The sequence below is a fragment of the Lontra canadensis genome, unplaced genomic scaffold (genome assembly GCF_010015895.1).
Source record: "Lontra canadensis isolate GAN:19392208 unplaced genomic scaffold, GSC_riverotter_1.0 scaffold27, whole genome shotgun sequence".
Taxonomy (NCBI): Eukaryota; Metazoa; Chordata; class Mammalia; order Carnivora; family Mustelidae; genus Lontra; species Lontra canadensis.
In genome coordinates this window covers 22069566-22086312 of record NW_022631021.1, presented here as the reverse complement: position 1 = coordinate 22086312, position 16747 = coordinate 22069566, and the positions used below count along the sequence as shown (strand labels likewise).

The 16747-nt window shown below is 36.6% G+C and overlaps 1 pseudogene; it reads left to right on the top strand.

Annotated features, from left to right (window-relative positions):
• The first annotated feature begins 3480 nt into the window (after positions 1-3480).
• Positions 3481-4141, top strand: LOC116871783 (annotated as a pseudogene).
• Positions 4142-16747: the final 12606 nt, after the last annotated feature.

The window sequence follows — 16747 nt, the reverse complement described above, 5'->3', positions numbered from 1 at the left end:
TTTCTTACAGATTTATTGTTTCTTTGTCAAAAATGTATAAGAACGGCATGCCTTGCTAATTTCCTTAGGTCTCAATTCATTTGGGTGGCCTCTGTGTACACATAATTAAATTTTGTTTTTTATTCCTTTTAATCTGTCTCATGTCAATTCTTAGACTATCCAGAAGAACCTGGAGGGTATAAGAATAATTTTCTTCCCCAACATATGATGATTATATTAATTATGAAGTGCAAAATCTTTAAGTATGAAAACAATGAGTCACAAGGGAGTTAATGACATACCTATGTTCCTTATTAAGATAATTTGATTCTATGCAAAACTGGGAGACTCCTGACGTCCATCTCCTTTTGTAGTTCTTTCTAGAAAAAAATATTAAATCTTAACTCCCTAATATAATATACAAAGAAATTTGAAACATGATTGCTTCCAAGAGTTGAATTGACCTCAGTCTGGATGCCGAATTGTGTATCAGGAGCTGAGGCCTGGATTCTTTAAGCAATGTGTCCTATTTGCTTATTTTCACACTTGTGTAATGCTTTGGCAGGAAAATTGCAGCCAGAGAGTTTGCAATATTAGAAGAAAAGAGAAACTGAGTGCAAAATGTCTAGGAGAAAGTGAAAAAAAAAATAACTTGAGAGTAGGAATTTGCTCTACTGTTTCTTTAATCTTTATCATTTTTTTGTAAATTGCCTGTTAATTGCCTAAAGTTAAAAAGCAATAAAATAAAAAGAATAGTAAACAAGAAGATATCTAGGTGAGTTGATAATAATTCTAAGCTTTTCCCTGGGCTGACAGGGGAAAAATAAGAGAATTACATAGACAGAGAGATAATGATAGCTAGATGGGGGAATAAAAGAGAAGGTAGAGGACCAGAATGAGTTCGAGCTGACACTCATTTGCCTCTCCTATTGGCATTAACCCAACAATATATGCCACTTGTTTTTCTGTGTACACTTATGGTGCTCCCTGACTGTAAGACTATAAGCCGCTTACCTAGTGGTGCCCCATTCCCTGTGATCATAAATCACTACTTACCTTCATCGAAGCTTCCAATTCTGTAGATAATAAGATAACTAATATCAGTGAGAGATGATGCTTGAGAATAGCAACAGGATTTATGAAGCTAATTTCATGTGGTCATTAATCTCTTTAAATGCTGCATTAGTAATTATTTTTTAAGGTTAAAGAGACTTCTATAATCAGCAGTTACAATGAATCAATTATCAAATGAATTCAATTTGATAATTCAATTATCAAATGAATCCCTGAATGAATTGTGGTATATAGTGCTCGGTATGTGCCTGACATCATTCAAGAGATTACTTATAAACCACGTGGGCCCTGCAGCAGGCTCAGCTCCTAGACGAATGCTTGGCACAGGCTAAGGAAGCCACACATATTGGTGGCTTTGGTAAATTTGGACCCCCAAACTTGAGACTCTTATGTCACTATAGTGTCACTAAGGAACAAAGGAAAGGAAGAACATTTGAGGAAAAGGAACTAAAGAGAAAAAGGGGAAAGGCCAGAAAGAAGGCAAAGATATCCTGAGAAAATAATATTTTGGGAGAATGCACTGTCCACTCTTCAGCACATATCACTGTCCAATCCCAACATTATCTGCCTTGATACATAGTATATCTTGTTAATAATTCAAATAATTATTGAAATGATTTGAAATCATTAAAATAATTCAAACAAGAATTTGATTACTTTAAAATGTGATTATTTAGAAATTTAATGGCTAACATTTTAAATTTTTTAAATTTTTTTTAAATTGTTATGTTAGTTACCATACGGTACATCATTAGTTTTTGATGTAGCGTTCTGTGATTCATTGTTTGCATATAACATCCAGTGCATCCATGCAATACGTGCCCTCTTTAATACCGACCAGCAGGCTCACCCACCCCGCAACTCTCCTCCCCTCTAAGATCTACAGTTTGTTCTCAGAGTCCATAGTCTCACTTGGTTCTTCTTCCCCTCTGATTTCCTCTCCTTCACTTTTTCTTTCCTTCTCCTAATGTCCTCCTTGCTATTCCTTATGCTCCACAAGTGAAACCATATGATAATTGACTTTCTCAGCTTGACCTATTTCACTCTGCACAATCTCCTTCAGGCCCATCCGTGTTGATGCAAAAGCTGGGTATTCATCTTTTCTGATGGCTGAGTATTATTCCATTGTATATATGGACCATATCTTCTTTAACCATTCGTCTGTTGAAGGGCATCTTGGTTTTTTCCACAGTTTGTCTATTGTGGATATTGCTGCTATGAACATTGGGGTACAAATGACCCTTCTTTTCACTATATCTCTATCTTTGGGGTAAATACCCAGTAGTGCAATTGCAAGGTCGTAGGGAAGCTCTATTTTTAATTTCTTAAGGAAATCTCCATACTGTTTTCCAAAGTGACTGCACCAACTTGCATTCCCACCAATAGTGTAAATGGTTCCCCTATCTCCACATCCTCTCCAGTATTTGTTGTTTCTTGCCTTGTTGATTTTTGCCATTCTAACTGGTATAAGGTGGTATCTCAATGTGGTTTTGATTTGAATATCCCTGATGACGAATGATGATGAACATTTTTTCAAGTGTCTGCTAGCCATTTGTATGTCTTCTTTGGAGAAGTGCCAAACATTTTTAACCAGCTTTTTCAAATTTGCCTCTCATTCTTGATCTCATAAAGCTTTATTGTTTGGATATTAAGAATTCCGTAAGAAAATATTCTGCTATAATTTGCATAAAATGCCTAACTGGTTTGAGTTGCAATAAAATTGCTTTATTGTGGGCTTTGGTCACTATGCTTAGACCTAAATTAGAGGAGGAAATCATGGTAGATGAAGGAAAGAAGGGTTTGATTTATTCTATAAACATGAGCAACTGTTGAAAGTGGATTAACATGGTATTAACTAAGTTAAGGTCTGACTGCCAAATGCAGAATGAATCAGGAGGTGGAGCACAAGAATAAAAGCAGAGAGACCAGTCAGAGGTTTATTGCTGTGACAGGCCAAGAGATGATAATGGTTTGGTGTAGGTGTATAGCAGCAGAAATGGAAGAAAATGGATTAAATGGGGACTTGTCCTGCAAGGAAAGCAACATGATTTACTGATAGAGTGGTTGTGGCATGTGAGTAAAAGAAAGGAATTTTTAAATTTTTTTAAGATTTTTAAAAAACTTATTTGACCCAGAGAGAGAGAGAGAGAGAGAGAGAGAAAGAGAAAGCACAACAGGTGGAGGGAGAGGGAGAAGCAGGCTCCTCACTGAACAGAGAGCCAGATGTGGGGCTTGATCCCAGAACCCTGGGATCATGACCTGAGCTGAAGGCAGTCGCTTAACCAACTGAGCCATTGAGGTGGCCCAAGAAAGAAATTTTTGAAAAGCATCAGTGGCTTCTTTCTGGAGGAGGCCAGAAGTCAGTTGGTGATGGTAGCCAACGCGGTTAGCAGTGTAAACAGAGAGCTGGGTTCCAGCTCTTCCGCAATGAGTGAGCCACAGCACATGTGTGCCCTTTCACCCCCTCCAATGCAGTACATCAAGGAGTATACAGATGAAAATACTTAGGAAGACCCAACTGCCAAGCCTACACCTCCAGGAAAAAAGAGTTACGTGATGTTTGGCATCAGTTCCAATGTGATCTTATCATCTACCCTGCAGACAGGACATCAAACAGTATCATCCTGCGCAGTGTGGTCATGAGAATGACCTGAGGAACCTCAATATGTTTATTTTTATTAATTTCTTAGATCTCTTAGATATTTTGATAAGGAGCCCTGGGAATATAAAATAAGACGGGAAAGATAAAAGACTGTAAGCCCCTTCTTGTAGGTGTGTAGCATATTGAGAGACCTTGAGAATCACAGACCTTGAGAAGGTGCAGAAATGTTAACACCTTGAAATAGTTACAATGTTTCCAAAGTATCTGCAACGAGTCATCCAGATGATTCATAATTGTTTGGCTTCTTTGCCTGATGATTTGCCTCATGCAGAACAAGGGATGAGAGTAAAAACTGAAGCAATGGATGCTGGTGATAGAACTGGTCAGAAGGAACACAGAGAAAGTGCAGCTCATAGGAGAGACGGGATGTTACAGAAAGATGCTGCTTTGTGTGTCCTAATGGACGAAATAAATCAAAGACAGTGAAGGATGTTTCTTTTTCTTCTTGCTTTTCTTTCTCCCTTCAAGTAAATAGCATCATATATCAGTTAATTTGCTTTTGGACAGCCTTAAAGAGTTATCACTAGAAGTCACATAAATGGCTTGACTCTCCAACTTTATGAATTACGAGATGTCACAGGAAGTAATTTCACTTTACGGAAAGCAGGCCCACGGGTGTGCCTGCAGTCAGTGTAACCGCCTTAAAAAGCAAGGTATTTGCAGCTATTGTGTGGAATGGTTCTGTTTCTGGAGTTGCAGGGTCACATGGACGATATCCTCAATAATAGCAAGCTTTCATCCTTGAAAAGGAGATTTGTCCTTTGCTTTCAGAATGAGATAAATAAAGGATATCAAGTTATAGACACGTGAAATGATGAAATCTTTAGATTTACCTCACTTAAAAATTTGCTTACTCTCTAAAAAAGCAGTGTAACATGTTAAAAGAGAGGAACTCTGTGATCTTAAAACAACAACTTTATTTTCCCTCATGACCTTCCCTGCAAACACACTCCCCTCATCCTCTTGTCCCTATCCTGCATGGGTCCCATAACTCTTTTCGGGTCACTCAGATAATAAATCCTTGGGTTACTTTTAGTTACATTCACTTTGATAATTAACTATACATTTCCTTTAAAGCTGAACTCAGACTTGTTTAAGGCTAGAAGCCTGCAGTGGAAAGGGGGTTTGGTGGCAGAGACCACTAGATGTCCACTGGAGATTTTTGCTCTCTGGACATAGATTGCTGGGATGTGGCTGGCCTGCCAGGGATGACATGGCCCCACTCTCCTTACAGCTAGGTAAGGTCACATGACTGAATTCTCAGCAATGGGTGTAGGAATCCAGGCCTGTCTCATAAGAACATCTTACATGATCTTCCCATCTCTTCTCTCATCTACTGATTGGATGGCCACACCCAGAATAACTTTGCAAGCCACTTGAAGGTGGCAAAGGGTCAGTCAGTTTGGGTCTTTGAATGACTGTGAAGACTAGGTCCTCTTCTCATTATCTTCACCCATCGACCCCATCTGACTTGATTTTATGTGAGCAAGAAATCGTCTTGTTTTGAGCACTGAGATTTTATCTTTGTGCTTTCTTCTCTTCACGCACCCGCCCCCTCCTTCCCCACACCTGGATCTTGGTGGGGAGTCTGCCTTGTGTTTGAGGATCTCTGACAGTCTTTCTTTTAAAGTAGGTAGTTGTTCTCCAAGTGTAGTCCTGGACTAGCAGCATTAGGATCCCCTGGGCTTGGTTAGAAATGCAAATGCTCAGACCTCATCCCAGACCTATTGAATCTAACTTTAAGGGTAGGCCCAGCAAGCTGTGATTTAAACAAGTCCTCACGCAGGTAATTCTGATGCATTTTCAAGATTAAGAACTGCTGATAAAGATAATGATTTTTCCCCAGATGTCCAGTTTTGATTCTTCCCTCAGTCTCTGGTTTCCAGTATAACCATCCTTTTGCTCTATTAAGGTCTTCAGCCTTAGAACTGACTTGTTAGTTTATAATGGCAGGACAGTTTGCCTAGAAACATTCATGTATCCTTTTCCTTAACAAATCATGGCAATTTCTCAGTAGACCCCTCTTTATTAGTCAGGCAGCTAACTGGCCACTCGTATCTTTTGTTTTTTTCTGGCATGTGTCTTGTATAGATTTTTGAGTTCCAGAAACTTCAGAGGACAGAGTCTAGACTCTCTTAGGATTAAACTGAAGAAGGAGGGAAGCCATCTCATCCCTTTGTTGGAGGGCAAGCTGGGTGGTATAACACTTAAGCAACTATGCAGAGAAACATCTTTCATTATCTGACCTCTACGTTTTTATAACTTTGAGGAAGGTGCTGGGCTAAGAGGTGTAAAACCAACTTTTGCCTGTTTTGCAAATCCTTGTTCAATAAAAATGAAGTGAGTCGGGGTGCCTGGGTGGCTCAGTGGGTTAAAGCCTCTGCCTTCAGCTCAGGTCATGATCCCAGAGTCCTGGGATCTCTGCCCCATGGAGCAGAGAGCCTGCTTCCTCCTCTCTCTCCCTGCCTGCCTCTCTGACTACTTGTGATATCTGTCAAATAAATAAATAAAAATCTTTTTAAAAAATGAAGTGAGTCATATTATATAACATTGTTACTGAAATCTAAGTATCATTTGTATATGAGTTTATGAGTTTGTGTTGGGGTGGATTAAGGGGTTAAAATTCCATGAGGCATGTTATATTCTGAAAAAGAAAAAAGAAAAAAATGAAAAGAATAAAGGATGCTTTCTGTGTGAGCAGCTTGGTGAATAAGGAAGTAGTTAACTAATATGGCAGAATATTGGGGGTGAGAAATCAATAATTGTATCTCCTTATGTTTACTATAGGGCACTAAGAAAGAATCTAGTTTTCTGATCTGCAAAGATCCCACCTGCCGTGACTGAGAATGTCTACCCAACTGAAGACTGAACTTGCAGGCCATTGGAAAGACAGGTAATGATTAACATAAAGTTGAGAAATATATAGTCCTAGTTTTACTTTAAAAAGTATAAGTGCATTTGGGTCCCATTGCATAATATTTTCTCTGTAGATTCTTTTTTAGCGTATGGTCTTTGCTCAGGTTCTTTGGCCAGAAGAGCACGAGGTAAGAATTTACTTGTTAACTTGACTGCAGAGTGCAATTCCAGGGAAGTAGGAATGAGAGAGAAAGGAGAGTGAGACTAGGAATGAGGGAGAGCACGTGTGAACAAGCACCTCACTAAGCTGACAAGCGCTTGGTGTGAGGGTGGTTGGTTGATCTTGAGCAGTATCTGTAAAGAGATACTGTATGAATCACTGCATCAAAAGAGCATATCCAAGGGAAAGAAGAAAGATCTATCTGCCAGACTTCTTCCTGTCACTTTCTCCTTTGCTTTAAGTCTTCAAATATCATCTGTGTTTTAACAGACTCAATGGCTTCTTTTCTTCCTTTTCCTCCCTTCTTTCCTTCTTTCTTCCTTTCCCTTCCTTCCTTCCTTCTATCCTCCCTTGATTTATTTATTTGACTTCAGAGAGAGTGCACATGATGGGGAGGGACAGAGGGAGATGGAGAGAATCCCAAGCGGACTCCTGGCTGAGTGGAACCAATGTGGGGCTCGACCCCATGACCTTGAGAAAACAACATGAGCCAAAATCAAGGGTTTGATGCTTAACTGACTGAGACGTCCCTAAAGACCGGTGTTTTATTTTTGAAGAGTACCACGTATTGGGGAAAAACGAGCTATGGCACAGTAATTTTTGAGCAGGAGTGTCCTTTCCTTATGATCATTAAATTATAACATGTAGAAGATTTCTCTCTTTGTTCATACTTTTGCTTTAAGACAAATCCTTAAACCCCAGTAAGTATTTACAATTTGTGGACTGTGATAATATAATTGATAGAATAGTTCTCCTAATTTATGTTATTGTTATTTTTTTGCAACAATCCCACAAGGGTGGTGTTATTATTGTTATCATTTTCCCTGAAGATGGAATTGAAGCTGATAGAAATTAATTTGTCTAAAATCTCATGACTTATAATTTAGAGTGAGATTCCTGACCCTATGTGGCTTATTTTATGGTTCATGCTATTTGTATAATACTCTAACTTGAGGTTCCCTGTTACATGTCATTTCATTTTTAATTTGTTAAGTGTAGACAATAGTACGTATAATGTTGTGAGAAGACAATTTTTCAAAAGGCATCTTGTGCTACAGGTAAAATTATTTTATAAGTAGTGTGGGAATACCATAGTGCTCCCATAAAAAATCTTGTGGTGAGTATGTGACAGAGGAGACATGAAGCTTTATGGTCCAGGTTGGGTGTGTTGAGAAATCTAAAAAAAGGAAAAGGAAATCATATTCTGCAACTGTAAGCAATCAGCTGAAAACTAGGACTGAAATGGCATGAACAACCATCCTTCACAAATGGCCACTGGATGACCTATAAACCCAATGGGAAGAAGAAGGAAAAAGCAAAACTAGGGTTTGTTTTTCTCTATTTAGAACAGAAAATGGGTAGGCAGTTAGGAAATGAAGCTGAAAGGGGAACTTCGAAATCTTAGAAAACCAGATTGTTCTTGGGATGCTTAGGTAGCACAGTTGGTAAAACACCTGCTTGAATTGTGATCTCAGGGTTGTGAGATCAAGGTTCTTGTCAGGCTCTGCCCACAGCAAAGAGTCTACTTGAGATTCTCTCTCCCTCTCCCTGTGCCTCTTCCACTCCCCACCGCCCTCTAAAATAAATAAATAAATCTTTAAAAAAAATGAAACCAAATTGTTCCTTTATCTATGTATATCATGCTATATTTGAAAGTTTCATTGTGTGCCCATATAAATGTTATCTTCAATTAAATATGAAAAAATTGCAAAGTGTTCCCAAATAGAGATAATCTAAGTCAGTATTTGTGTTCTTATATGTGGATCTTTAGGAGCTGATCTTGATCCTAATAGATACTTTTTAAAAAACTTAAAATACATAGTATGCTAATCAAAATAAGTCAATCAAATACCATATGATTTCACTCATATGTGGAACTTAAGAAACAAAACAACCAGGCAAAGGGAAAAAGAGAGATAAACCAAACAACAGACTTTTAGAAGAAACTGAAGGCTACCAGAGGGCAGGTGGGTATGGAGATGGATAAAATAGGTAATGGGGATTAAGGTGTGTACTTGTCATGATGAACACTGAGTGTTGTATGGATGTATTGAATCACTGTATCGTACACCTGAAATAATATAACACTGGATGTTACCTAACTGGAATTTATTTTATTTATTTTTAAAAAATATTTTATTTATTCATTAGAGAGGGAAAGAGCACACAAGTCGGGGAGAGGCAGAGGGAGAGGGAGAAGCAGACTCCCTGCTCAGCTGGGAGCCCGACCTGGGGCTCGATTCCATGACCTGAAGATCATAACCTTAGCCGGAGGCAGATGCTCAACCATCTGAGCCATGCAAGTGCCTGCTATATTTAAATAAAATATTTAAATAAATATAATAAAATTTAAATAAAAAATTTGTTTTTTAATGTAATTTAAAATTAAATTTAAATAAAAAATTTAAATAAAAACTTTAAATAAGTAAAATAAAACTATTGAATCAAAAATAAATAAATAAAATAAAATACACAGTGGTTTCTTCCTTAAATATCTAAGTTGATTTCATTACACAGAGATTAAAATGATTAATACTTATATCAGTTTAAGATATTTGTATGTTTCATTCATTTCATTTAAAAATGTATATACATTGCATTACATTATGTCTGCATAATTGTCTTAGGAATGTTGTATTTTCCCCAAAATCAGTGGTATGTTTCATATCATTTATTCTTTCTCCAGATAGAAAATTAAACTGTGATTAAATGAGAATTTCTTCTATGCATACATTGTATTCACTGAGAAGTAGTTTGAAAATGAAAGAAAGTATGTCCTAGAGCTTTATGGTGGTAATGATGGTCATAATGATGGTATGACCCGGATAGAGAGAGTCTGAGATTTCAGACAAAAGTCTCCTTGTACCTACTCACTGCAACAATTTTTTTCTGTTTGACTAGCAGCATATTAATGATACGTATTTGTTAAATCATACCTTTTAATCTAATTTCATTTCTCTCCTTTTAAGCAATCTTATAGCAGGATGACATTAAATGTATGCTGTTTCCAGAGATCTTTCTTAAATATTTGAAACACTGGGTTTTCTATAAGATATGAAGTATGACAGAAATGGGAAAATCAAGGTCTTATGTGAGGCTGGGCAGATGCTTAAAACTATTTTTAAGGCATTTAAAAACATTAAAAACATATTCACCATCTATGTTTTTCTTTACTCACTAAGCTTTACAGTAGTTTTCTTACATAAATGAGTACAAGGGGCTAGGTGGTAGTGTCATTTATAAAGTAATTCATGCATAGTCACAGTTGACACTGGAAAGCACTAAAATTACTCACAAAACACAAAAAGCCATAAAGATGATTCATCTCTCTCTTTGTAAATATTTTACTGAAAATGTCAATAAACTGCTCAGTTTCTTTGAAGATGTGGGAAATGTCATCGTTACACAAATGCCTGGCCAACTGAACATATTTGAATTCAAAGTTAGGGAAAACACCACTAACACCAGCAGTATTTGAATATTATCTCTCATTTCTGAAAACCTGCAGTATAGTTGAATTTGTATATATAGATGTATACAAATATATAATATACATACAAATACACACACACACACACACACACACACACACACACACACCAGTAAAACTCAGTCCCCAAAAGAGATAAGACAAGTAAGAATCAAAAACTAGTCCAAATTGTTAACTCCTGTTATTTGCTTTCTTTGAAATTAGAAGTAGAAGTGGAAAAGATCGTAACATGTACCTATTTCAAGTTCCTAACCTTGCAGAAATTGAAACCGAAGTTGTTTTTCTTAATTTGGGTGAAATCCTTATTTTCATGGACATCGTTTCCCTCAGTCCTTACAGTAACTTTCAGAAGTGGTGGCCAATGTCCCACTTAGACACGAGAGACAGGTGCCGATTACTGAAAGCCACTAACTATTAAGTAGAAGAATCATGATTCAAGTCAAATGCTTTTTATCCTAAGTCCAATATTTTCTCACCAACCATCCTCACATTTTTCTTTTTCTTTTCTTTTCTTTTTTTTAAAGAGTGAAAGAGGGGTGGGGAGGGGCATAGGGAGAGGAAGAGAGAGAATCCCCCAGCAGGCTCTACACCCAGGGCAGAGGCTGGCATGGGGCTTGATCCCACAACTCTGAGATCATGACCTGGGCAAAAATCAACAGTCAGATGCTTAATGGACTGAGCCACCTAGGCACTCCACATATTTCTGGGGGAAATTTTCTTGTAGAACATAACTTGCTTACATGAATTTTCAAATTTTGTATTTTATTTCAATTTTAATCTAAAAATGAGGTATCTCTTGGATAACCTAATGTCCACTGTAAATACTAATATTGTGATTTTCTACTTTAGCGCCTGAGAGGGGTCAAACAAAACGTTAAGTAATACAGTAATATCTGATTTAATGGAAGCAAAATCTATCTTTTAGTCTGAGGCAGAGCACCCAAGGAAGAGCAGACTGGAAAGAGATAAAGTAGTACAATAGAGAGCCAATGGTGGTGGATTTAGAGCTGAGATGCAATACATTGATAGTAGGCACAAGCCTTATCAGAGAGGTCTATCCTGATTACACCATGTAAGATAACAATCTTTCTCTCTTCAAATGTCAGTGCTTTCTGTTTCTTATTGTCACTTGGAATACTATAGAGATTTTTGTTGATCTGTTTAGTGCCAGTTTCCCAGCACTAGAATACAATATTTATCATTGCAGGTTTGGCTCCTACAGGTCTTCAACAAATATTGATTAAACAAATGATTATTGAGGTTAAACTTTGCACATTTTGTTGTTTTAAAATATTTCTTCTGTGAATTGTTTATTCTTATCTTTGGGTACTCTTATGTGATCAGCTTTTAGTATTTGGTTGAATGATTTACATATAAAGATAGCTAACCTTTTTAGGATTTGCAAAGAAAATATTTTTTATAATAAGTTTATATATTTTTTGTGTTTTGTTTTTGTTTTTTAGTAATTATACCATGAACTTTCACATGGTCAAGTATAATGTTCTTCTCTATTGTAATTTCTTCCATTAACTTTATGCTTATTAACATCTTTCTGCTTTTATGGCACATGTTCATAATGTATACATTTGTTCTTGTTTAGTTGACATTTAAATCTCCAGAATGTATCTTACTATATAATATGAAAAGTATGTGATAAGCCTTTGTTAAAATTATGTTTCTTTCTAATATATCAGACTTATAAATTTGATTAACATTTTGATAGGTATTTATTCACCCAGAAAAAGCATTAATTAATTAATTAATGTATGATTGGCATAGATTATGTTAGTTTCAATTGTACAACATAGTGATTTGATAATTGTATGTTGCAAAATGATTATCACAATAAATATGTCACCATACATAATTATAAATTTTCTTCTTGCGAAAAGAATTATCAAGATCTACTGTTCTAGCTACTTTCAATTAAGCAATACATAGTAATCATGTTGTGCATTATAACCCCATTCATGACCTATTCATTTGACAATGAGAAACTTGTACCTTTGACCCCTTTCATCAGTTTTGGGCAAACCTACCCCTGCCTTAGGCAACCACCAATTTGTTCTCTATATGCATGAGCTCATTTAAAAATTTTTTTTTAGATTCTACATGTGAGATAATATGGTATTTGCATTTTTTGTCTGACTTATTTCACTTAGTATAACACCCTCAAAGTCCATTCATGATTTGAGAAAGCGAGCAAGATTTTTTCTTTTTTATGGCTAAATAACATTCCATTGTGTATATTTGCCATATTTTCTTCATCTACTCATTCATCAGTGGGCATTTCGGTTGTTTCTGTATCTTGGCTATTGTAGATAATGATATAATGAAATAGGGGTGTGTATATCTTTTCAAGTTAGTGTTTCCTTTTCTTTGGATAAAGACCCAGAAGTGAAGTGGAATTGCTAGATCATAACAGAGAAACCACCCTACTGTTTTCCAGAGTGGCTGCACTTATTTACATTCTCATCAATATTGTACAAGATTCCCCTTTATTTCCCACATCCTTGCCAACACTGCCTTTTTTTTTTTTTTTGATAATAGATTCTAACAGGTGTGAGATTATATATCACTGTAGTACTATGGGTTTGATATGCATCCCCTTGATGATTAATGATGTTGGGCATCTTTTCATGTACCTACTGGGCATCTCAGAAATGTTAAGTGCCCCTTATCTGCTGGTCAAAACAGGAATAATGAACAAAACATTCTTTTGTGTGCCCCCTTTTTCTAAAAAAAATTTTTATTTATTTATTTGGGGGGGGAGGTGGGAAGGGGCAGAGGGAGAAGGGGAGCATCTCAAGCTCACTCCCCACTGAGCAGCAAGTCCAAAGTGGGACTCAATCTCACAACCCTGAGCCAAAACCAAGAGTAGGATGCTTAACTGACTGTGCCACTCAGGCACCCCTTGTGTGCCCCTCATAAAGTTATAGATTAGTGGGTGAAATAGTAATGAAATGCACAGGTAACATTAAATTATTTACTAATAAAGAGTATTAAATATCATTAAGTGTCTTTTAGAATTATATCTATATTTTCCTCTGGTTCATTATGTGATGTCAACTGTTTGTTTTTTTGTTTTGTTTTGTTTTGTTTTTTTATAATAAAGCATCTTTATTTTTTCTCCTGTTGTAAATGTCTCCTTTTCAGTGTTGTAATTGTTTAACACATTCTTTGCCTTGATTTGGTAATATTTTATTTAAGATTTACTATTTTTTTAAAGATTTTATTTATTTATTTGACAGACAGTCCACAAGTAGGCAGAGAGGCAGGCAGAGAGAGAGGGGGAAGCAGGCTTCCTGATGAGCAGAGAACCTGATGTGGGGCTCCATCCCAGGACCCTGGGATAATGACCTGAGCCGAAGGCAAAGGCTTTAACCCACTGAGCCATACAGGGGCCCCTATTTAAGGTTTACTATTTGTAAGTGAGTCTACTTTCCTGGAAGGAATTTTGTGTGAGGGAAGGAGACAGAAAAAAAAATTAACAAAATTAGAGGGAATAAAACAATGTGCTTGGGAATTGAACTAGTCCATTTGTTTAACAAGCTGCAGCATGGTGTGGTAGTGATGATGGGCACAAACAAATGGGAAACAGCATTTTATGAAGATGGTTAGGGGCTAGATCACAGGCCTACATGTCATTTAAAGGAGGTTTTTGGGCGCCTGGGTGGCTCAGTGGGTTAAAGCCTCTGCCTTCGGCTCAGGTCATGATTCCAGGGTCCTGGGATCGAGCCCAAGGCATTGGGCTCTCTGCTCAGCAAGGAGCCTGCTCCACCCCCTTCTCTGTCTGCCCCTCTGCCTACATGTGATCTCTGTCTGTCAAATAAATAAAATCTTAAAAAAAAAAAAGATTTTAAAGGAGGTTTTAATGGTTTTATCCTAGAAGAAATATAAGTTGTATGTCGTGGAAAAATCACTTTAACAAAATCATGGGGGGACAAATGAGAAAGATTCAAGTTATTTAACATTTTGATAGTCTAGATTAGAAAATATGAAAGCTTAAACTGTTTGTTCTTGGGGATGGAACTCAGGGGATGGAATAAGACAATAAGGACATGCAACAGAATGTGGCCATTACTGTATATGTAAAATGAGTGGCAATGAGAGGGAGGTAACCACCAACCAATGCCTACCACTAACCACTGAGATAAGCAAAATGGATGAAGAGGAGTATTAATAAGGGATGGAAGATGATGGGCTTGAGTCTGAGATGCTTATGAAAAATCTAGGTGTGTCCGGTGGGCATTACAAGTTTGCATTTTGGGGAGAGATGCAAACTTGGAGTTATAAAGCAATTAGTTGAGGTTATACAGGTGGTGAAAGAAGCCCCAACAAAAATATATATTTTGATAAGATGTAGGGAACTGTTTTTACAGGATAAAGCAGAAGTAGAAAAATATAAACATGGAAAAACAAGAGAGACTAATGTCCTGAAAGCCAAGGGGATAGCAGAGGTTTAAGAAGAAAGGAAGTGATCAGTAATCTTAAAGATGCTAGAACTTTATGCATGTGAAGGAAATAAATATCTTGAATTAAGGATACTGAAATTCAATCATAAATTTAATTTGTACTGGTGAAATATGTTAATTTCATTTATTTACCAATGTTTAATTAACTGAAAAAATCACAATAAGCCTGATTCAAAGCTGTTATGTTGGTTTGGCAAAATGCAACTTAATAACTTTAATGACAAAATGCCAATTTTCCATGGATTTTTTTTTTTTTTTTGGATCCAAACATTGGTTCTATTACAAGGATTGCCCTCTGCTGGATAATAACTGTAACATCAATCATATATTGGCTTTTCAAGAATCAAAAGCTACTGCCATGGGCTGTAAGCATATGAGTGGGAGTGTCGTGGTCAAACTTCAGATGGAAAGAAGATTGATGTTGAAGTCCTTCTTCAAGGACTTCTTCAAGTAACTTCCAAGAAACATATAAAAGTCACCCTTATACGGAAAGAAAGAGGTTACCTTCCTTGTGATTCTGCCCTATGAGGAATTAAAGTCAAATGCTACATATAGCTTTGTCATCCTAAATTTGATTTACTTAAGGCTGCTACAGACAAAAAACAAAACAAAACAAAACAAAAAAAACCTGTGTATTATGATGGGAGTCATATGTCTTGAAAAATGGGGGCTTTTTTCTTATTTGTACAAAGCTTTCCTAAGGGCCACCAGTCACTTTGGTTTTACTTCTGTCTGTGACCTAGAAATGCAAAGGTAGTGTTTGCATCTCATTTAATTTAGACATCTCAAGAAGGAATGTAGAAAATATAAAAGCAGAGGAATGAGCTTGCTATAGTTTTCTTTGCCATTGCAAGTCTTTTATTTGTAAAGCTTGAACCTCTTTCAGTTTTATAACCACCAACCAAGATCATTCCTACTGTCCTAATGAAGGCTTGCCAAAAGCTAGGTCCTTTCAGGTGGTCGATGATACCTTATGATCTTCATATTATCAGCTTAACACCGTCTATATTTAAGAGTTCAGTGTCTTTTAAAAAATTGTTAGACTGCTAATTGGGTTTAGGAAAGGTTGTTAGAGATGGCTAGTGAATGAAATGTGAAAGTTTTCTTAGTCCACTCTACACTGCCACCAACTGTATTTCCAAATCTTAGGAATGCCTTTTTAGGTTTGTGTATTCTTCCAGGAAATTTTCATGTAACTGCAAGCATATTTAGAACAAAAATTTTAATTTGAAGCTCAGCTAGTAGCTGAATCAGAAATTGAGGCTTGAATGTTATGAAAACCCTTATCCTAACCCTACTTCAAGTACTATGACAAACCTAAACCTAAAGGTAAAACTGACCCATTATTTCAGTGTCATGTCAAAAATACAAAACAACATGATTTTTCAGAAGCTTCGTTTATCCTCTCCCCTCCTTTTGTCCCACTTTTTTTTTAGAAGAATAGTAAAATCATAATTGAAGGGAATGAATCCTTAAAATTAAAAACAAAGGATTTGGTTCAAAAATACTAAATGTAAATATTACTATTTTTTACACAAGTAGTATTTGTCATTCACTCAAAAAAGATTGATTTATTGTCTCCTAAGTCTCAGGCCTTGTTCTAGGTACTGGGAATAGAGCAGTGAACAAAATGAAAGACATCTTTGTCTTCATGTAGTTTATATTTTACCGGGTAGGTGGGCAAATAATGCATAAATAGATTTATAATATCAGATGACAGTAAGTGCTATGAGAAAGAAAAGCACATTAAAGAGATAGTAAAAAAGAAAAAGATACTATTTTAAATAATGCAGACAGGAAGTTCCATTGAAGGGTTGACATTTTAGCAGAGATATGTATGAAGCAAGGGTGTCAACAATGTGGATATCTGGTAGAAGAGCATTTGAGGTAAGACTATCGGCTTCAAGGACTCTGAGATGGTTTCATGCTTGATGGTTTGGAAGAAGCCAGGGTGGCTGGAGCAGAGTGAGATGGGTAAGAGGAGTAGGAGA